At 44.0% G+C, this 24,200-nt stretch overlaps 1 pseudogene; it reads right to left on the reverse strand.

Moving 5' to 3' along the window:
• Positions 1–9,150: 9,150 nt before the first annotated feature.
• Positions 9,151–24,200, reverse strand: part of LOC137320633 (transcriptional regulator protein Pur-beta-like) — a 54,458-nt pseudogene continuing 39,408 nt past the window's right edge.

A 24,200-nucleotide genomic window follows, 5' to 3' on the forward strand; every position in this document is an offset into this window, starting at 1 on the left:
GTGGGCCAGGAGGAGCAGGAATGCTTCCCTCGGCCCCCCAAGATAACCTGCTTCCCTCCCTGAGATCTGCCTCCTTCCCCGCGATCTCCACTTCAGCCACCACTCCCCCACCCCCCCACCCCCCCCACAACCCCGAGATTGGCACTTCAGCCTCCCTGCAATCTCCACTTCAGCACCCACCCCCAATCTCCACTTCAGCCCCCCCCCCTGCGATCTCCACTTCAGTGTCCCACCCCCGAGATCGGCACTTCAGCATTCCAGAGATCAGAACTACAGTCCCGCCGTGATCTCTCCCTCCCTCCCTCCCACCTCCCTGCTCCCCGACTGCAGCTTTCCAGCGCAGACATCCCGCCCGACTGCCAACCAGCCTCTCAATCTGTATGGTTGCCGGATGGGAAACAGAGAATAAAAATTCAAATGAGGTTATGCCGTTAAATTCGGCAGGATCTCTGCATTTCTCACATTTCCAGGTTCTCCCCCAGCTATAACCAACACCCCCACCCCACTCACTCCCTGCCTCCCTGTAAATATTGGGACCATTGTGTATTAGTCTGTACCATATCTACATCTTTCTGGTCTTTTTAAAGGAGAAACGTGTGTACAACCAGAGGCAAAGGACTGCCACAGGTGGAGGAAGGGTGACCATCAGGCCCATCGGTAGGTACGAAGAAGAATCTGTGTAACTCCTGGGCAGACACACCGGGAAGTCTGCGGGAGATGGAGAAGTTGGAGGAGAGCTGTCAGGGTCAGGTTGGTAATGGGATGGAGCGCTCACACAACTGCGAGTTTTTGCTGTCAGCACATATTCTGACGATTTGAAAGTCCACCTGCTATTGCTCAATCATATCTTCTGACAGATAGTCAGAGAGCACCTTCTTGAGGTGAATGTCATTTGTATCCCTGACAGGTGCTGATTGCTTACAGAAAGAAGAATATGACGATCGGCCTGCCCCCTCCAGAGGGACCCGCCCTCCATCTGATTCACTCACTCCATCATGGCACCTTACTTACTCAAACACCAGTCCAGATTCATACACTCGAGTCGAGGGAATTACTGAGACCAAGGGGATATCGCTGGGTAAATCATAGAGCACCAGTAAGCAGGACGAGCTAGGGCTGAATGATTAAAAAAAACACACTCCCAAAGGGGGTAGAATTGATTTATCTCCTTTCCCGTCCATTGTCTCAGGCTGAACCAGACTGTGTTCTGTCTATTACTGTCTATTAATGCATTAATGATCTGAAGGAGGGCTTAAAAATAATTAGGAATTCTCAAATTCACAAATAATACAAAAATATGGGGGTAGGTAATTCATAATAAATTGATATGTCAATTGATTTAGATGTTAGGTAAATGCAGCCATTTGTGTCAGATATCATTTTCCGCTGAACTGCACCAGTTGTGTAGTACATTGATTGCGGGAGAGAGGGGTGGGGGGAGTGCCTGGACTGCACTGCTTGTTGTTTTCTGGCCAGATTGTGCTGGTGTCAAGAAAGTTTATGCTTTTGGCACACTCATGAGCCTCATTATTCAGAATCACAATTCAGATTACCTGCAAGGAAGGCCATATGTCTGCTTTCATACTAAAAACTGGAAGTGCCTTCTCCCCAGCATGAGACATAGAATCATAGAGTGATACAGCACAGAAGGAGGCCATTCGGCCCATTGTGCCTACTCCGGCTCTTTGAAAGAGCTATCTAATTAGTCCCACTCCTCTGCTCTTTTCCCATAGCCTGCAAATTTTTCCACTTCAAGTTTTTATCCAATTCCCTTTTGAAAGTTGTAATCCGATTCCATCACCCTTTCAAGCAGTACATTCCTGATCATAACAACTCATTGCGTAAAAATTTTTTCCTCATGTTACCTCTGGTTGCCGACCCTTCTGCCACTGGAAACAATTTCTCTTTATTTACTGTATCAAAACCCTTCATGATTTTGAACATCTCTATCAAATCACCCCTTAACCTTCTCTGCTCCAAGGAGAACAACTTCGGATTCTCTAATCTCTCCATGTAACTGAGGTCTTTCATCCCTCGTACCATTTTAGTAAATCTCCTCTGCACCCTCTCTAAGGCTTTGACATCCTTCCTAAAGTGTGAAGCCCAGAATCGGACTCAATACTCCAGCTGGGGTCTAACCAATGTTTTATAAAGGTTTAGCAAAACTTCCTTGCTTTTGTAGTTTATGCCTCTATTTATAAAGCCTAGGATCCTATATGCCTTTTTAATAGCCTTCTCAACTTGTCCTGCCACCATCAATAATTTGTGTATGTGCACCCTCAGGTCTCTGTGTTCTTGCACCCCCTTTAAAATTGTACCATTTAGTGTATATTGGCTCTGCTCATTCTTCTTACCAAAATGAATCACATCACCCTTCTCTGCATTAAATTTCATCTGCCATGTGTTTGCCCATTTCACCCGTCTTTTTTTATTCGTTCATGGGATGTGGGCGTCGCTGGCGAGGCCGGCATTCATTGCCCATCCCTAATTGCCCTTGAGAAGGTGGTGGCGAGCCGCCTTCTTGAACCGCTGCAGTCCATGTGGTGAAGGTTCTCCCACAGTGCTGTTAGGAAGGGAGTTCCAGGATTTTGACCCAGCGACGATGAAGGAATGGTGATATATTTCCAAGTCGGGATTGTGTGTGACTTGGAGGGGTATGTGCAGGTGGTGTTGTTCCCATGTATCTGCTGCTCTTGTCCTTCTAGGTGGTAGAGGTTGCGGGTTTGGGAGGTGCTGTCGAAGAAGCCTTGGCGAGTTGCTGCAGTGCATCCAATGGATGGTACACACTGCAGCCACTGTGCGCCGGTGATGAAGGGAGTGAATGTTTAGGGTGGTGGATGGGGTGCCAATCAAGCAGGCTGCTTTGTCCTGGATGGTGTCGAGCTTCTTGAGTGTTGTTGGAACTGCACTCTGTCTGTAGCAGGGCATCAACGGCATCTGCCATTAGTTAGACGTTTAGGTTTTTACATTTTTTGTGTGGCAAGTTGCTGAAAGTGCGAGCTGGTAATGGTGCAGCAAGGGAAAAGGGGCATCTAGGACCTGAGTGAACAGGGCAAGCAACTGTGTATCTCCTTATCTGATCAGATCGAAGGATTGAGAAATAAACAGCGCAAGGACTGAGAGGGAAGTGTAAATTAGAGTGGGTGTATTCAATGTCAAATCAAGTACAGAAAGAAAAATTAAAAGAGAAAAGAAAGACTGAATTAAGAGACAGAAAGGAAAAGTAAAAAAAAAATTTACATTTTTGAAATCTCCAACAACAATTAATACTTGAAGGAATGAGACTCCACACTTGAAATAGTTAATTTTCAGTGCCAGAAACATTGATTGGCAGTAATTAACACTTATCACATCATTAAAAGGGTACTTAGACTTAAAATGACAAGACTTAACTTTCTGTGCTGAGTTTAGTTTGTGTCCACCGCACAAATACAGCAACTTCATGCCATTCACTGCATTTCAATGGTGAGTTCTGGCTCGATGCCGTTTTCACGAAGCTAACATCGAAGTGGCCCAACTCGGACAGCAACTTTTGGATATTCGCGTTTAACCACGCATCTGCCTCTCGCCTGAAGTTGCTGTACTATTTGCATATAAGTAACGGCGAGAGCCATTAGCCTCACCATTATTTTGAGAGCAAAATCTGTCCCAGTGTGTGTCATTGTGCATTTGGTTGTTTCAGGGTGGTGGTAAAATGCATCAAGCACATTTAGCACTGCCATAGAATAAGTTTTTTAGAACAAGGAAGACCATTATACCAAATGAACCCATACCCTTTTTTGTTAGATTTGAACCCGACCAGCCTATCTTATTATCTCCCTTGATCCTCTATCTCTCCAGAAACATATCTAAATGGTTCTTGGAACAATTTATGCAGTAACTTCAGTGGACTTTCCTGGTAACTTATTCCATAGTTCCATTATTCTTTGTATAAAATTCCACCTGACTTCCCTTCTTATATCTAACTTCCTACTGTAGCAGTCGACTGGTCTCCTTTAACATCCTCAGGTATGAGCTGGTGAGGGGGGTGGTGGGAGGAAGTACTTTCAGCTGTTTGTTCAGACTGTTGTGTCCTCTGGTGTTCCACATAAAATCTTTTGATTGCATCATGGTTTCCAAAGAGTGTCTAGTCGAAGATTTAACCACAGGTGATCTGTCCTACTGCGTCATGCAATAGTCACTTGTCTAGACTGTGGACATTATTAGTGTTTGTATAGGTTTCCCAGTAAGCAGGGGTGGATTAATGCACAGGCCTATGGTACACCTTAATCTGAAGGAGGGAGCGAAGCCAAAATTTTTAAGCCTAGAGTGGTGCCCCATTCTCACCCATAAGAAACATTATGAAACCAGCTGCACTGGAATGCCCATCAGGAAGATTAGCATGTGAAGCACCGCTAAAGATAACGAGATTCATTTTCTTTGGGTCACCTAAGGATGGGAACTTAAGTACACATTTATCTATATTTAATTTTCGTGATGTTTTATTTGCCCTTAAAACATTCTTTACTACGGGGTGTTTCATTGAAGTACTTAACTCCAACACATCAAAACTAGCATCTAGTCTAGTCTGAGTGCACAAACAGTTCAACTGACCAATCAAGCTTCGTATTTGCTCTGTCTCTTCTTTAGATATAACATCACCTTTCTGTGATGACCTCGTGTGATTCACCGGGATGGGAGTAACACTCTCTAAATAGGACTGTTGATTTAAAGTTTTACCAGGCCCACTCTGCTTAATATCTAAACCAATATATTTAAAAGCCCCACAGGCCTGAATCCCAATTTTAGATTCTACTCTAAACTTATTAATGACACACAGATTGGGAAAAGCAGACTCGCAACTGTCAGAAAGGTAGTGAATTTCTTGAACGTAACCGGGATAGTTTTCTACAGCAATATGTCCTAGAGGCAACAAGGGGGCAAGCCATACTAGATTTAGTAATGAGTAATGAACCAGATTTAGTTAACAGCTTAACTGTGCGCGAACATCTATCCAATAGCGATTATAACATGATCGAGTTCAATGTAGTGTTTGAAAGGGAAAAAAGGGAATCAGCTGCTAAGATTCTAGACTTGGGTAAGGCCGACTTCAATGGGATGAGACAGAGACTGTCCACAGTAAACTGGGCAAATCTGTTAATTGGTAAAACGACTGATGATCAGTGGGAAATGTTTAAAGAAACATTTAACGTGATCCAGAACCGGTTTATACCCCTGAGGGGCAAGAACGCTACTTGCCAAAAAAAACAGCCATGGACAACTTAAGAGGTAAGGGACAGTATAAGACATAAGGAAAGGGCATACAAAAAGGCAAAAAATGGCACAGATCCTGGCGAATGGGAAAGATACAAAGATCAACAAAGGGTCACAAAACAGATAGTAAGAGCTGCAAAAAGAGAGCATGAAAAGAAACTTGCAAGAGATATCAAAACCAATACGAAGAACTTTTATAGTTATATTAGGAAAAAGAGGGTGGTCAGGAGCAGTGTTGGCCCTTTAAAAACTGAAAGTGGGGATATTGTCATTGACAATGGGGAAATGGCGGACATGTTGAATAATTACTTTGCGTCAGTATTTACATTAGAAAAAGAGGATAGCATGCCGGAAATCCCAAGAAAACTAATATTGAATCGGGGACAGGGACTCAATAAAATTAACGTAAGTAAAGCAACAGTAATGAAGAAAATAATAGCACTAAAGAGTGACAAATCCCTGGGTTTCCACATTGCAGATGCCCTAACTATAATCTTTCAAAGTTCTCTAGATTCAGGCATTGGCCTCTAGAATGGAAAATTGCACATGTCACTCCGCTTTTTAAGAAAGGAGAGAGAGGGAAATCGGGGAATTATAGACCAGTTAGCCTAACATCTGTTGTGGGGAAAATGCTGAAGTCTACAATTAAGGATAGGGTGACTGAGCACCTCGAGAATTTTCAGTTAATCAGAGAGAGCCAGCATGGATTTGTGAAAGGTAGGTCGTGCCTGACAATCCTGATTGAATTTTTTGAAGAGGTGACTAAAGTAGTGGACAAGGGAATGTCAATGGATGTTATTTATATGGACTTCCAGAAGGCATTTGACAAGGTCCCACATAAGAGACTGTTAGCTAAGATAGAAGTCCATGGAATCGAGGGAAAAGTACGGACTTGGTTAGGAAGTTGGCTGAGCGAAAGGCGACAGAGAGTAGGGATAATGGGTAGGTACTCACATTGGCAGGATGTGACTAGTGGAGTCCCGCAGGGATCTGTCTTGGGGCCTCAATTATTCACAATATTTATTAACGACTTAGATGAAGGCATAGAAAGTCTCATATCTAAGTTTGCCGATGACACAAAGATTGGTGGCATTGTAAGCAGTGTAGATGAAAACATAAAATTACAAAGCGATATTGATAGATTAGGTGAATGGGCAAAACTGTGGCAAATGGAATTCAATGCAGACAAATGTGAGGTCATCCACTTTGGATCAAAAAAGGATAGAACAGGGTACTTTCTAAATGGTAAAAAGTTAAAAACAGTGGATGTCCAAAGGGACTTAGGGTTTCAGGTACATGGATCATTGAAGTGTCATGAACAGGTGCAGAAAATAATCAATAAGGCTAATGGAAAGCTGGCCTTTATATCGAGAGGACTAGAGTACAAGGGGGAAGAAGTTAAGCTGCAGCTATACAAAACCCTGGTTAGACTGCACCTGGAGTACTGTGAGCAGTTTTGGGCACCTCACCTTCGGAAGGACATATTGGCCTTGGAGGGAGTGCAGCGTAGGTTTACTAGAATGATACCCGGACTTCAAGGGTTAAGTTATGAGGAGAGATTACACAAATTGGAGTTGTATTCTCTAGAGTTTAGAAGGTTAAGGGGTGATCTGATCAAAGTTTATAAGATATTAAGTGGAACAGATAGGGTGGATAGAGAGAAACTATTTCTGCTGGTTGGGGATTCCAGGAGTAGGGGGCACAGTCTAAAAATTAGAGCCAGATCTTTCAGGAGTAAAATTAGAAAACATTTCTACACACAAAGGGTGGTAGAAGTTTGGAACTCTCTTCCGCCGACGGCAATTGATACTAGCTCAATTGCTAAATTTAAATCTGAGATAGATCGCTTTTTGGCAACCAAAAGTATTAAGGGATATGGGCCAAAGGCAGGTATATGGAGTTAGATCACAGATCAGCCATGATCTTATCAAATGGCGGAGCAGGCACGAGGGGCTGAATGGCCTACTCCTGTTCCTATGTTACCATGACGAATTTCTCAAATTCCGCAGGACCATCCCATAAGAAATCATCAACATGCATCATGAAGATGCCTGAAAGTTTTCCGTTATGGTAGCAATAAACATTGCGGGATCTGCTTTTAGTTGAACACAACCTATTTTCAGCAAAACAGATCTCACCGAAAAATACCATACCCTGGAAACATCATTCAGACCATAGACACATTTGTTTAGTTTCCATAGTTTTCCTTCCGCATCTGCTGCCTCTTTAAGTGGTTTCTGAAACTCTTCTCTCTGAAAAGTATCGATCTACAGAAATGTGGCTTTTATGTCAATTGACCTACACTCCCATGAATATGTTGCCAAAAGAGCCAAAAAGATTTTTAGGATTACCCTTCCAGAAGTGGCAGAATCCATTCGAACACCTAACACCTACTTGAGGCCCCCTATGCCGGGCCGGCTGCATTCAGGAAAACATGGTTTACATATGGCCTAACAAGTAGTCCTTAAAGGGACTGCTGGAGGCCACCACCAAAAAGATAAGTTTTTTGAAATATCCTTACCTGAATGTGGTGCCGTGAGGAATGTCCATACGGAGATTTATAATGCTGAAGAGGAATTGTATAAAAAGATTAGTGAATACAGATTTATACAAGGGAATGGTTTAAAATACAGTCTTAAAACATTGAAGTTGAATGTACTTATTGGTTAACAAACTTAGAAATCAGGAGAAAGAAATGTCAGTTTTCTGGATATATATAAAACAAGGTAGTATTAACTTAACTTGTCTCATACCTTCCTATTTTATCTGTCACTCAAGCTGTATTTTATGCCCTCGTTTGTGTGTTTGGGATATTATTCATTGTTAATGGATTTTTAATGATATTTAGTTGATGAAAATACTGATCTGTGGATTGTTGTTGCTACATCTGTCATCACTTATGGACTGTCTCTAAACACAATTTCTTATATCAATTACTCTAGTAGTTAATGTATATTCTGTTCAAACCTCATTTTTAAAATTGATAAACAATAAAACAACCTGCTGTGTTACTTACTATTATGAATTATTCAGACCATATAATCTGTTGTGAAGACATGTGATAGTTCTTTCAAGTTAAACATGCTGAACGAGCCTACAGCATTTTTTAACAATGAAGACTTCAGTGAGTATGGCAATATCATTTTTCATATGACTCCTACTAAACATTAAACAACAATGAAACAAAATATGTTTGATGAGTAAACAAGACACACACATATGTCTAAAGCATTTCTCTGAATGAAGTCTGAGTACTTATATTTAATGCAATTATTCATTTAAAGTGTTGTTTTGCTTTAAAAGTTCAAACACAATATTAAGCACAGCTTGCTAAACCAGAGTTATTTATGCATATTTAGACCGTAGGAACATTTTGGACTTCCCCACTGACACTTGATACTGGCACCAGCAAATTCTCCAGAACCTTTCGGGGTAGAAATTTGCCTGGGCTCATTAGCTCACCTAATAAGCAGGGAGGGGGGTCGGTGGGGGGAATGTCGCATGTCCCTGATGCCATTTAAAGGCAGCCTGCACCTCTTAAAGGGGAGGTGCACTCTGGTTGTATGCGACTTGCATTAAATTCAACTTTGCAAAAACAGCAGGCACAGGACAACCTGTAAGTGCCCCCCGGTTTTTGGACAGCAAATTGGAGGTGTTGGTGTAGAATGTGGTCTGGAGGAGAGACATCCTCTTCTCACCAGGCGGCAGGAAGGTCTCCAGACAAGCTGCTCGGCAGCAGAAGGAGGGCATGAATAGGAGTGTGGACAGCATGGATTCGGGCTTCTAGAACATCGCAACACTCCTTCACTTTGTTCATGCACAGAGTAGAGGGAGTGTGGAGACACAGCATCCTAACATTGGCATTGGCTCCATGGAAGAGGCTCATGCTATCCTCTCTTAGGATGGCAGCAAACTGGCTCCCCAGCCAGCCACTTCCTCATCATCCTCGTCATTATCTTCATCTTCCTCCTCCAAGTCTTCCTCCCGTGGCAGTTCCGAGGCTTGGCCATTTGGATAGCATAATTGTGGACAATGCAGCAAATTACAACAAATCTGGAGACTTGAGGCTGTACTTTACGACTCCTCCAGAGCGGTCCAGACATCGGAACCTTTGTTTGAGGATGCCTATGGTTTGCTCAATGAGAGCTCTTGTTCTTGTGTGGCTCTCATTGTATCGACGCTCTGAGGCAGTGCCTGGGTTCTTGACAGGAGTCATGAGACAGGTATAGAGGGATTACCCCGTTTCCAAGGATCCAGCCTGACACATGCTGATCCAGGTGGAATACAGGGGGATTGAGGACTGATGTAGTATGAACACATCATGACTACTGCCAGAAAACTGGGCACAGACTTGCATTATCAGCTGCCTATGGTCACACACCAAATGCACATTCAGGGAGTGGATCCCATTCCAGTTATAATACATGGCTGGCTCATGAAGTGGACAATGCAGGCCAATGTGTATGCAGTCAATAATGCCCTGCACATGGGGAATCCAGCTGGACGAGCAACCGAGATCTCTCTCCTCCTGATCGTCAGCCTCTTTAGGGAAAGTGATGTATTGCTGTTTTCCTTTCTGTCACCTCATTGATTGACAATAAAGAAGAGGCAGTGGAGGAGGAGGGTGTGGCCTATTGTATTAACATGTTGAGGAGGAAAGGAGGGATAATGCACCATGGTTGTGGTCACAGCCGATGTCACTCATGACTGGTCAGGACAGTCTCGGTGGATTGAGAAGGGCGGAAATTGACTTGAAGGGAGTTTTGGGAGAGATAGGCATAGAGCTAGAATGGTACAACAGGTTTGAGGACTTAGAGGAAAGGGAGATTTGAAATGAACAGTAGTTGGAGAGGATGGATGAGTAATTTTTTTGAGGAGGATGATAATGGTGGATTTTAAACAGCGAGGGACAGTACCTGAGGAAAGGGAGCCACTGATGTGCTAATATAATTGAGTGGCCAAGAGTTCAGTGGGGAGGGGATCAAGACAATAAGAGGCCAGTCTCATGGAAGAGGTAAGTTTGATGAATGTGAGACAAGTATCTGCAATATAAATGAAGCCTAACAATGACTAAAACCAGTCCATGTACCATGCAGTAAAAACAATAACAGCTTAACTCACACAAATACATGTATGAAATAGATCAGCAATGGCAGAGATTCAAGCATTTTAATTATAGTAGCAAAAAAAAAATCCTTCCATATATAAAAAGTATGACTGGAATCTGAATTATGAGAATTTAGGATATAATCATTTAGTGCTTACAATGAATCTTTTTGCCTGGAGCATTGTAAGAGGTATATTTTCAGTCCTTTTGCCACTGTACCCTGATGTCTAGTGCCCAGTACCCTTGCTTCAGGCTCTCATGTTTCCAAAACAGGTTCTTGGTTTACTCAAATAAGGGAATTGGTTGTTGCATTATATTTGGTTGGTATGCAGGTTAATATTCCTGCCAAAATATAATGCAGTATAAGACACTATAGTTATGAGATTTATGTTATTTTGAAAGGGAAAATATTCTCATACTTTTGAAGGTATATTCTATAAGAAACAAACTAAAAAGTTTGCAAAATTGCTCTGAACTTCCATGTTATGGATGGATTTTCTATTATTGTTGAGGGGGAAAAGAATCTGCCAGCTCCCATTCTCCACCATTTCCGTCCAACGTGGCTTCAACTGATGCACAAGTATGCAGTCTCACAAAATTCAGTTGTCTCAGCAGGTCATCTCTCTTGTCAGGTGATGCACAAATTGAGGATACTCTACTAATTGCTTTTGTCCAATACTGGACTGTCACCATTCAGAGCTCCATGGGATCAGCTTACAGCCTTTTGAGAGGCATATCAATGCATTATTAAGTGGCTCTGGTGTAGATGTGCTTCTAATTCTGAGGGTGGCTTGTGGAAGGCTTCACCTTTGAGGATCTTTCTCAAAGCGCTTCATGTAGTGATGCATAACATCTTATAATATATGAGGGAGAGTTTGACTTTGTGCGATGGTGATAGCGAATCGGCAGCCCGTTTTACATTCCTTCCAACTTTTATTTCTATTGACTTCAATGGAAATAAAAATTGAAAGAACCTTTCCTCAGGAGATTGAATTGGTCAAACAGAGTTCAATGGACAGAATGGATTGACTTGGTCCATCAATAGGCTTGATCATCTGAACTGCTTTTCTCATTCCATACTTTAAATTCCTAGTGTGGAGGAAATTAGAAATATATTTCAAAATGTTGTAATGGAAGAAAAATAGAATTTTGCTAATTATTAAACAAAAGCTTCTTCCCAGGTACAAACTATTATGACCCTACAAAGAAAGAATTGTATTTATATAGCACCTTTTGCATTCTTTGGATGTCCCAAAGCACTTCAGAGCCAATTAATTATTTTGAAGGTGTAGTCACTGTTCATTTGTAGGTAAATGAAGAACATGTGTGTTATGTGGTGGGGTAGGGATAGAGCAGATACTAAAATATTCATAAAACCAGTTTGCACCCACTACAAATGAGTAAAATTGAGATTTGTGTGTTTGAGCTACTTTGATGAATTTAGTAAATATTTCCTTCCTTGGTCCAATTGTATAAATGCTGTACTCCGGCATGTGCTAAATAACGCACCCCCCAGAGTTTCCAAAATAAGCATATGATATTGGTATATATTGCAACTATCAATGAAAGTAGCTTAGTCAATTTGATCATAATAGGTGTGAATCTACTATCCTAATTTACATAAAAAGATATTCTCAATAAGATTATTAAAAAAGTAACTGAGTTGTCCTCGGGCTATTAGTTACTATTCGCATTCCCATTATTATCTTGATAATTATGACTGCCAAAGGTTTTTGGTCATCATATTGAGCAGTTGAGTTTTCCAATGCAATAATAAGACAGAGCTGATTACCTGGTTATGAATTTGCTCAGATTTAAGTAAACAAGCACACAATTAATTTTGATCTGTTAGATACAAATGTCAATACATATCTTGGGTGTACTGTTCTACAGTCTTTGCATGGAAGAAGTCAATACTAAAATATTTAGACTGGGAATAAATGGTGCCAAAATCAAATTCAGTTATTGTTTTCAGTTGATACAACTTTATTATTTTCTTATCATGTGTTTCCTCAAGAAATCATAAGATGCTGATTGAATATTGGTTAACAACCTGAAATCACAGATCTTTAAAACCACATGATATGCATTTTAGGAACTTAAGTTTTAAAAAATGGTAGTGAAGAAAATAACGGGACTTAAGATAGACAAATCTCCAGGACCTGATGGTTTCCACCCCAGGGTATTAAAAGAAATAGGTGTGGAAACTGTAGATGCATTAGTCATAATTTTCCAAAGCTCTCCAGATTCAGGAATTGTGCCTTTGGATTGGAAAATTACAAATGTCACTCCATTATTTAAGAAGGGAAGGAAGGAGAAACCAGTGGCTCGATTTTACCAGCCGGTTTCGTGTGCGTTTCCAGCGGGGGGGCCCCGAAAATCCCGATATCCAGGCACGTGACCGGATCGCGCCACGATCCCGCCCACTTCCGGGTTCCCAATGACGTGCGGGGGTGCGTGCGCAGCCCCCGCTGGTGGGAATCCCGCAGGCAATTAAAGCCAGCGGGATGCCACTTGAGTGTATTTATTTTGCTTGTTCAGGTCATTAACTGACCTGATTAAGGGACTGTGTGTGATTTTGGAGAAACATGGGACTGTTTCACACACTGGGGGAAACAGTCCGAGTTGAACTGGACGTGTTGCAGCCGTCAGCCTGTGGCAGCTGCAAAGGTCCATTTGACAGGTTGGGGGGTGGGGGGGGGAGACCCTCACCCATTGCAGGAGGCCACTCTGTCACTTGGGACAAAGTGTGGCCTCCACCACCCCCCTCCTGACGGTCAAAGTCACCAACCTGCACACTCACCCCGGGGTCTGGAGACATGTGCCTACCTTGCGGACCCCCTCAGATGTACATATTGTGGATGGGGGCCGCCGTAGCTGCAGTCATGACCTCCTCGGAGGGCCCACAACATCGCCAGCCTCGCCATCCACGCCGTCCACCTCTGACACGTGGAGCTCCACAACAGAGTGCTGTGACACATCCACCTGTACAGCAGGAGGGAGGGCTACCGCAGAGAGAGACGCATCGCAGAGGGCACTACCCTCGCCACAGGGTCCACAGACCGAGGCGCAGCTCCCCGGACCTCTCTGAGCAGCAGTGCACACGGAGGCGCAGATTCACTCGACATGTAGTCGTGGACATCTGCAGCCTCTTTCATGCCGAGCTGCTCCTGGCTGGCCCCAGAACCAACTGCTTACCTGTCGCTGCCAAAGTCACCACTGCCCTCCACAACTTCTCCTCCGCATCCTTCCACGGTGCAGCCGGGTACACCGCCGATGTCTCTCAGTCGTCTGCGCGGAAGAGCCCTGCAAATACACCTGCACCTACTCTGCAGTAACACAATGGGTGGCATCAGTGGTGGGTCCTCATAGTGATACCCAGGAGCGGGCATCATTGCACAAAACAGACAGGATTCACGGAGACATGGCAGTGGTGGTGCCAATACAATGTGTGATGTGAGTTGTTCTGAAATTCAATATAGCTAACACCCATGACAAACCCTCAAACACCCTTGTGCAGCCCCTTCATGCTCACGACACGTTTGCCTTACGCTGCCTACTGCACATATGTGATGCATGTCCTGTGGCTGCAGCACAGGTGGTGGCAGGTTGAGTGAGGCTGGCCGTGAGGGAAATGCACGAGAGGGTGAGTATGGGATAGAGCCATGAGATTGTATGAGGATTGGGTTGCGTGTTAGTGGCGGGGTGAGTACTCGCGAGGTGAGTAGGTGCAGGTAAGATGAGGATGGGGTTTGAGTGGGTATGAGGGGTGATGTGACAGAGTAGTGTTGGCGGTGCCGAAGGAGATGTGGGGTGGGGGCAGTGTTGTGGCAGACGGAGTGTAGGGGAAAGACTACGTGTTCTCACTGTGGCTGACCTACTGCGGTCATTGGAGCGCCTCCTGCACTGTATGCAGGTGGGCGATATGTTGGTTGCGCAGGTGACCTCCTCTGCCACCTTGAGCCAGGCCTTCTTGGTGGCAGAGGCAGGCCGCTTCCTCCCGCCCGCCGGGTGGAAGATCTCTGTCCTCCCCCTCCTCCTCACCCCATCTGATGATACCTGAGGTGAGGCATCATTAAACTGGGAGCAGCCTTCCCCCTGGGCTGCTCCATGCTGTAATTTGTTCTATTGGTTGCAGCATCTGTCAGTGGAGGACTGCCCCTTTAACTAGAGAGCCTCCAGCTGACAGATCGTACTGCGCATGCGCAGCCCGCCCGACGCGCAGACCAGCAGCGCGGAGCCCGGAAGAGCAGATAAGTGGATCCAATTAGTGTGTTGCCTGCTACGATCGCGCGGGCAACCCACTAATTTCACCGAGCGTGTTGACCACGCTCCCGAAACCCAACCCGCCGGAAACCCGCAGGCCTGGTAAAATCGGGCCCCAGGTAACTACAAGCCTGTCAGTTTAACATCAACTATGGGGAAATTATTGGAATCTATCATCAGAGACAGAATGACAAGTAACAGCTGATCAAAGAGAGTCTGTATGAATTTGTGAAGTGTAGATCATGTCTGACTAATCGAGTTGAAGTTTTTGAGAAGGTTACTAGTACGGTGGATAGGGGAGTGTCCATAGATTTTGTGTAGATTGACTTCCAGAAGGCATTTGTTATGGTTCTGCCCAAGAGAGTAATAGCAAAATTGAGTGGAATTAGAGGTAACTTGTGACACAGGTCAGTAATTGTTTGGGAGGTAGGTGACAGAGAGTAGGGATAAAGGGTTTGGTCTCTGATTGGTGGGATGTGACAAATGATGTTCCCCAGGGAGCTGTACTGGGGCCTCAGCTTTTCACCACATACATTAGTGACTTGGATGAAGGAATAGAGAGTTGTACGTCCAAGGAATAGAGAGTTGTACGTCCAAGGAATAGAGAGTTGTACGTCCAAGGAATAGAGAGTTGTACGTCCAAGTTTTCATTGAAGTCAATGGAAAGGAGAATCAGGCAGGGTACACAACAAGCGGCCAACCTGCTCCCACCAATTTTCCGTCACCGCTAAAAGTGAAAATGACATCCCAGATCCTCTAAGCCCTTGATTTAATACCTAGTTGTCACATGTATGAAGCTGCTTCTAATCACATTGCATTAAATCACTGATAATTTCAAATATCATTGCAATAAAACCTCTTCTGAGAGGATTTCAGAATTATGTTTCTGCAAATGACTCATCAATACTCTATCCCCCATCAATGCTTTCCAGCACTGTGATTATCATGGCTTAAACAAGTAATTTTACAGTTGATTTATTCTAGGCACACAACAGAAAAAACAACTTGTGTCTTTAGTCAACTCCTATGTCTTTATCATCAGAGTGTTCTTGCAAAGGTCTAACTTAATGGCAGGTCATGAAGCACTGTTCTATCAACCTATAATTATGAACATCGCTACAGATAGATAAGTGCATGAAAAAGCACCTTTAATTGGGATAGAACACCATTATGTTATATAGCATGATAAACATTTTGAAAATTTGAGATGTAGATTCCCAAGTTCTTCCCTCTACCCTTTAAAGAAAGCATCATGCACCACCCTTCTTGCAAATGGCAACAATTTATACTCATTCAATTCTCTGATTTTGTCTGGGGCACAGATTTAAAGACAAATTAGGCAAATGTGTTGTAAGGGAATTATTAATAACTAAAACCAGAAGCGATTTCCACTCTGAGTTCAGAAATACTTACCAAAGGAATGACCTGTTTAAAATAAATTAAAGCAAAGTGTTTCTCAGGTGGTAATTAATTATTTCAGAGCCAAGTATTTAGAGAAGAGAAGAGATAGTAGAAATTATAATTCAGATAATTTGAAATACTAGCTCAGCTGTTGAAAACTGCTTCTTGTCATGAAAGCCAATCTGTTTGAGATCATAATATAAAAATCATGTTGAACTGTGAGGAATAAAACATCACTACCTCACAACTCTAAGATCTAACTCAATAGGCCATTTAATCACAAGTGTATAAAATACTTATGTGCAGTGAAGCACTTCTGAGCATGCACAACAAATTTGATTGGCTCATATAAATGCACGAGTGAGGGATAGATTCAATTTTGTATGGTATTGGGAAAGCGATTAAAAAAATAAAATAACTAGTTGATCTCCAATAGTATATCATGAAGAAAAATAAAGAATAACATTTTTTTTCTCTTCAAGGAAAGTTGCTCAAAGAATCAACAGAAATAGAGACACTTTTGGACCTGATATTAAGTAACAACCAGAAGATGGCATAGCAGGTCAGAGTCAGAGACTACTTTGTCAATATTGACCACAATATGATAGAGTTTAAGGTTAGGCTTATGATGGAAAAGAGAATGAGTATGATAGAATCATTTAACTTTAGAAAGGCAGATTTTGAGGGGTTGAAGGATGAGCTTAGGAAACTCATCTGGACAGTACTGTTGGAGGCAAAAATCAAAGAAGAAAAGTGGTTCATGTTTAGAAATATTATACACAGAGTACAGAGCAGATACATACCACTAGAGAAGAAGAGTAAATGATTAATGGAACATCCGTGGAAGTACTGTGGGGAATAAGAGCCAAAAAAGAGATTATTCCTAATCTTTAAAAGGTACAGGTAGCTTAGTAGACTGAGAAATTATAAAAACAGGTAAAGGAGGTTAAAAACTTGGTAGGAAGAGTTAACTTATAAAATGAGGTTCAAGTAGCAGAGAATATGAAAAGGAAAGGGTGATTATGATTTTGCCATTCAGTGCTCTCAGTGGGGAATACTGGAAGGTAGTATCATCCTGAAATATCAGGCATTTTTATAAATTACTTGCAACAACCAGGCAATGAAAAAAGGAAATAATGGGGCCATTGAAAGAATCCAAAGATGGCATGATATCAAGTGATCAAGGAATGGCAAATATACTAAAAGAATTCTGACTTTCTGTGTTCATGAATAAAACCAATCTTGCAGCTTGGCAGATGAACAACAAGGAGTGGCGGAGGGGGTACTGAAAGAAATAGATATTTTAGATAAGTTGGTCACTGATAGTTTAAGGAAGGTAAAGGAAAGCAAGTCACTAGGCTAGAATGGTCTTCACACAAGGGTACTTAACGAAGTGCCCAGAAAAAAAGTGGTCATATTCTTGCCCATTTAAGAAATCAGCAATATGGCTTGATGATTGGAAAGCAGCTAAAAGAACAATGGGTAAACTGTTGGAAGGTATCTTGAAAGAAAAGTCAATGCAACACCTAGACGGGTATGGTGTCGTAAGGGGCGGTGGGTTTGCAGGGGGGAGGGTCAGCATGGATTTGTGAAATGGAGGTCTTGCCTAACAAATTTACTGTAGTTCTTCAAATAAATTACATAGAATTATCAAAGCATCTATAGCACAGAAATAGGCCATTTGGCCCAACTGGTCTATGCCAGTGTTTATACTCCAAACCAGGTCCTCCCACTCTAATTACCTCTTCTCGTCCTTCCCCCATATCCCTCTATTCCTTTCTCCTCTTGTATGCATCAAGAGAAATTCTTCTGTTGATGGGTGCTATCGTAAGGCTGTGGACAGTAGCTGCAATAGTTTGTTTGCCCATCTGGATCACAAACAAAGCTGGTTTGGACATTTGGGGGTTTTCTAAATGCTAAAGACTGCAGGTTTTGTTAAAATCTCATTACCACAACTGGACAATTTGTGAAACTCTCATAATAAACACATATGTCTTGAACTTCAGTCAAAACAGGTTGGCGTATGACACTTTATATTGTGTACAGTTACATTACTGTTTCATTTCAAACAGACGGCAATGCATGTAACAGACTGTCAATAAACAGATATTGATGAAGAATTGTGACAAATGTTTAATTAAACAAGTGCCCAAGGAGTTTAAACAGAGGACTGCTCCATTAAGCCCGTATGCTTTTTCTACATACTTATTGCTTTCCATGTTAACTCATCCATTATGTTTTGCCACTGCAATGCCAATTGATGTGGCTGTATCCATTCTGCACAGCAATACTATTAACATGATCTATCTCTGTCAGAGGAACGGAATTTCTAGTAGTGGATGAATCAGTTATTGCAATCTGCTTTCAACTATTGAGCACCTAGATTTAATTCATATTTCAATGGCATAACTTTGTATTGAACTTACCTTACTCACTAATTTAATCATTACTTTCCCCATTAAAGTTTGATGGTGCAAGGCCTCATTATCTGCAAAATTCCCCCCACCAAATTAAGATATGAATTATTTATCAAATATATGGATCCCTTCTTAGAAGAAGCTTATTGTGCCATTTCACTGTTGGACAGATTGGTAGTTCTGGCAAAAGAGTACAGAGCAACTGGGCAGATGGCTAGCTCAAATCCCAACCTCAGCTGGCCAGGCATAACTAGTTAAAGCAAATTTGAGCAGTTTTCCATTGGGCATTACTATCACCACAGTCATATACAAAAGTAGAGCATGGCACCTTGGGGAGAAGAATAATTGGCTGGGCATGTCCCTTTCTGTTGACTAGTCTCAGTGACACTGGCAGCAGTTCTGAAAAATGCTGCTACTTGATCCATGACCTAATCTATCCCCAATCCTTCCTGATTGAAGGAAATGCTAAAAGGGAAAATTTTTATGAAGATTTCTGAAGTATTACTTATTCTACTCCATTTGTCTCTTTGCTTGTTAAATCGATGCCTGGAATTTTTTATTTAGTGTCTAATTCAAAGTCTGCTTTTTAGCTGAATCATGCGTCTCTGTCAGTCTGTTAGAAAGGTATAAGCCCTTAAAATTTTGTCCTTTAAATCTGTTAGTGAACTATACATCTATCTGCATACAAGAAAACAGCTAGGCATTTCAATGTCAACTAGGTAAATGCCTAAAAATTTGCTACTTGGCCAAGTCACTGATCTTTATTAGTCGAAAGGGATAAGCAGATAAAACTGGCCACAGAAAAAGACATTTTTGTAATTGCATAAATTTTGCCAGAAAACTGTCAATCAACTGTTAGCATTAAGAGTCAAATTCTTGTTTACTTCTCACTAACATTTGGCAGCTATGCCTAGCGCAAATGCACTTCATTCCTTGAAAATTGCTTTTGTAGACATTATTGACTGAAAAATGGTAAGGTACTCGCTTATACTCTCACCTTCATGCTAAATGAAAGGAAAAAAAGAGGCAATAGTAAGTCTGGAATGTCCCCTTTCCAGAATTGAAACACAAATGAGTAGGCAATTGAATAAAATCTAAGGAGTGATTTTAAACCCCAAGAACGGGTGGGTTGGGGTGGGTGGGAGTTGAAAATAGTTGTTTTTTGGGTCATGACCGCAACCCGGCTTTATTTCCAGGTTTAAGGTCGGCGCGGAAAAGTCCAAAATTTTTGTGGTTGCGACTCAATAAACAACTATTTTCAACTCCCACCCACCCCCAACCCACCCGTTCTTGGGGTTTAAAATCACCCCCCAAGAGTTCAATTTTCTATTTTTATGGACTGTGGCTGTACTTCCCCCTGACTGCTATAGTTGTATTGCTCCCCAGCTGGGCTAGGGTTGACTGGACCCCTGCCGAATGACTTTCCTGCTGGGCAAAGGGTGATTAAAGTTCGTGGAATTGAAGGCAAATTATTGACCTGGTTAGGAGATTGGTTAGGCAGTAGAAGACAGAGATTAGGGATAATGGGTATGTACTTGAATTGAAAGGATGTGATTAGTGATGTCTCACAAGGGTCTGTGCTGGAGCCTCAACTATTCACTATACTTATTAATGACTTAGCTAACACAATAGAGAGCCAAGTTTGCAAATCACACAAAAATTGGTGTAATAGTAAGTAATGTAGATGGGAATATAAAATTACAAAGAGACATTGATAAATTAAGTGAGTGGGCAAAACTATGGCAGATGGATTTCAACGCAGGTAGGTGTGAAATCATCCATTTTGGACCAAAAAAGGATAGACCAGAATATTTTTTAAATGGCGAAAAGCCAGGAACAGTGGAGGTCCAAAGAGATTTAGAGGTCCCATGGAGACAGATCACTAAATGTAGTAGTCAGGTACAAAAAACTACACAAAATAAGAGCCCATGTTGTAGGGGGAAGCATATTAGCATGGATAAAGGATTGGTTAACTAACAGGAAACAGAGAGTAGGCATAAATGGGTCATTTTGAGGTTGGTAAGATGTAACGAGTGGAGTGCCACAGGGATCAGTGCTGGGGCCTCAACTATTTACAATCTATATCAATGACTTGGATGAAGGGACCGAATGTATGGTTGCTAAATTTGCTGATGACGCAAAGGTAGGTAGGAAAGTAAGTTGTGAAGAGGACATAAGGGGGCCGATTTTCAGATGACGTTGGGGGCGGGGGGGGGGGCTCGTAAAATGGCAGAAACCTGGAGCGGGTTCGGAGCCCGGCTCCAACCCGCTGACCTCCGGGTTCCCCAGTGACGCGTTCGGGCGCGCGCACCTCCTGAATCCGGGACTCCCACCGGCAATTAAAGCTGGCAGGATGATCATTTAGATAGTTAGTCAGATAGTTGAGGTACTTGAGAGACCTCATTGAGTGGACATTTTGGCAGGGGTGCAATTTTGAAGGATCCTCAGCGTGTTTCCCGTGCTGTGGGAAACACTCCCTGTTGGAGCAGACGTGTTTCAGCCAGCAGCCGGTGGGAGATGCAAAGGATTATTTGACAGGTGGGGAGAAAACCTCATTTATTGCAGCAGGGCACTCTGTCACTTCAGACAAAGTTTTGGCTGCAAGACCTTTGTCTAATCACTCAAAATTCTTAATTTATACTCAAAACTCTGCTGTGCAAATACATTTACCTACTTTGTGGACCCCCTCAAACTCACACTGTCAGGATGAGGGGCGCCATGGCTGCATTCATCACTTCATCCGAGGACGAGCAACATCACCAGCCTCGCCAGACATGCCGTCCACCTCCGCCATGTGGAGCTCCACAACACAGTGCTGCACCACAGGCACCTGCACAAGAGGACGGAGGGCAACAACAGAGAGACCGACCGACGTCGCAGGAGGCACTACCCTCACCTCAGGGTCTACAGACCGAGGCTCAGCTTCCTGGACCTCTCTGAGGAGCAGTGCATATGGAGGCTCAGAGTCAGTTGCCAGGTAGTCACAGACATTTGCAGCCTCCTTCATGCCGAGCAGCTCCCAGCTGGCCTGCATCTCCTTACCTGTCTCTGTCAAAGTCGGCACTGCCCTCAACTTCTTTGCCTCCGGATCGTATCCTGGTGCCACCGGGGACATCACCGGGGTCTCTCAGTCATCTCCACACAAGTGCGTAAGGCACGTCACTGACGGCTTGTTTTGCAGGGCCTCGCATTAGGTCAACTTCCCCATGGATGACCTCAGCCAGACGGAGAGGGCAGTGGGATTCCACGACGTGGTTGGCTTCCCATGGGTGCAGGGTGTAATCAAATGCACCCATATAGTAATATGAGCACCTCCACACGAGCCAGGACTGTTCCTCAACAGGAAGGGCTATCACTCCATCAACACTCAGCTCATGTGTGACCACCACAAGAGATTCCTTCACGTGTGTGCCAGATACCATGGTAGCTGCCATGATTCTGTTATCCTCCAGGAGTCCAACATCCCGCCCCTCTTCCATGCACCGAACACCCGCAAGGGCTGGCTCCTTGGGGGCAAGGGATACTCCCTGCACATGTAAGCTCATGACACCTCTGAGGAACCCCACCACCGAGCAACAGCGTCGATATAATGACAGCCATATCGTTACTAGGTCTATAATTGAGCATGCTATAGGGCTGCTCAAGATGCGCTTCAGGTGCCTTGATCATTCTGGGGGAGTGCTTCAATACGTACCAGACAGAATGGGACGCATTATAGTTGTGTGCACAACACGGAACAAAAGAGAGAGGTGCCGCTGGAGGAGGCCCCATCCACATCCGCCACCCACATTGAGGAGGAGGAGGAGGACAAGACGGATGAGGAGGAGGCAGAGGAGGAAGAGGAGGAGGTGGAGGAGGAAGAGGAGGAGGAGCAACCCATGGGCAGAACAGTGGCTCACCTGGCTGCTCGTGAGGCCAGGGAGTCACTGATATGTGAACAGTTCTCCTAACATCAGACAGTGAAGAGTCCAGTCCTCACCACCTGGACAGAGCAGCAGCCCAAACCTCCCCCAACTCTCCTACCCCCTGCATAGACCCACTGTACAGTGACCCAATGGGTGTCATCAAGTGTGGGTGTTCATGGTGAATCTCACAAAAGGGCCTTATTACACAAGCCAGTCAAGAAAGGCCAAGACGTGGCAGTAGTGGTGACAATAATAATATTTAATGTGCCATTAACAAAAATCAAATATAAATAAAAAACATGACAAACCGTCAAACACCCTTGTGCATCCCTTTTGTGCTCACAAAACCTTTGCCTTACGCTTACTACTACTTCTGCGTGGTTCATCCCCTGTGGCTGCAGCAGAGGTAGTGGCAGGTTGCTCTTGTTCATGCCCTGATCGATTAGATGCTTTGGGCCTACGCCCTCTGGGTTTCAGTGCCCATGAGGGCCCCTCCAAAGACTGCTCCACCTGTACCTGTGCAGGGGCAGACTTGGCCACCTGGAGAGGAGGCAGCATTGCGGGTACTGGTTGAGAGGGGGACAACGGGTGAGACGTGGGGGCGCTTTGAGTGGCATCCCCACTTCCATGTCCTCATTTCGCCATCTTCCCTTCCCTTGGCCAGGCCCACACAACACCTACCACTCTGCTGGACGACAGTTTGGACGACATGTGTGAAGCCTTGGAAGGCCAATGCTGGTGTATCTGCCTGCCTGTTTAAGGCGGCAGAATGTTGTTCACCCTGAGTCAGAAGGGCCATTGTCAGGGCCTCAATGAACTCATTGGTGAGCAATGCTTGAAGCTCCATGGAGGCTAGCCTTCCCTCCATTGCAGACATTCCCGCACTTACCCGCGACACTATCTCAGAGATGCCCTCACGTCCCTATGACAGTATCTCAGAGATGCCCTCCCTTACCTGTGCCACCATTCCACTCATGCAGGAGTTGGACTTCTCCATCCTCTGCGTAATTGTGGAGAGTGCGCGTGGCACCTGTTCCAGCAACTCGCAAATGTGCTGCTGCCCCTCGATCATTCTCTTTTTCATGGATGGCCCTGCAGGGTTCAGCATCTGTGTCCAGCTGAGCAGAGCCTGGAGAAGAGTGCTCCCACTGACGTGGACTCTCCACAGCTGCCCCTGCCACCAGTGTCTGCTCGTGCTCACATGTGTGTGGTGACTCACCATGTGCGACCCCAACTAAGTGAGGACAGGGACCCACCGAGGTGTGTGTATCTGCACTGGTGGATGGCTCACTCAGATGTGACGGTGTCTCCTTAGAGGCCGGCAGGTCCTCTAAGGAATCGCCCTTCACCGTCACAGCGGTCGCTGAAGGCCCTGAAAGAGAACAGAAGGCAATATTAAGCATAATGACAGATGTTGAGGTGCTGAAGATGGCAAGGCATGTTAATATCAATTGATATTGTGTGTGCTGAATGTTAAAGTTCTGTCACCAGCCGTTTGTCGGGTGCCAGTCTCAGCGTCCCCGACAGACAGATACTTGAGGATGCGGCTCAGTTCCAGCGCCTCCTGCTCCGTGTCTGTGAGGACAACTATCTGTTGCAGACCCCCTCCGGTCCTCGCCCTCTCCCGTGCATTCTGGGCTCTCTTCTCTTATAAGGGGAGAAAGTAGAGAGGCGTAAGTGAGTGATGATGACGTGGCCAACCGCTGAATGCATTGGTTTGGGTGCGGCTGACTGTGAAAGAGATGCATCAGAGGGTGAGTATGAGACAGGGCCATAACATTTTATGGGGATTGGGTTGAGTAGTGGTGGGATGAGTACTGGGGAGGTGAGGAAGTGGTGAGTATATACAGG

This window comes from Heptranchias perlo, chromosome 4, assembly GCF_035084215.1.
Source record: "Heptranchias perlo isolate sHepPer1 chromosome 4, sHepPer1.hap1, whole genome shotgun sequence".
Classification (NCBI taxonomy): Eukaryota; Metazoa; Chordata; class Chondrichthyes; order Hexanchiformes; family Hexanchidae; genus Heptranchias; species Heptranchias perlo.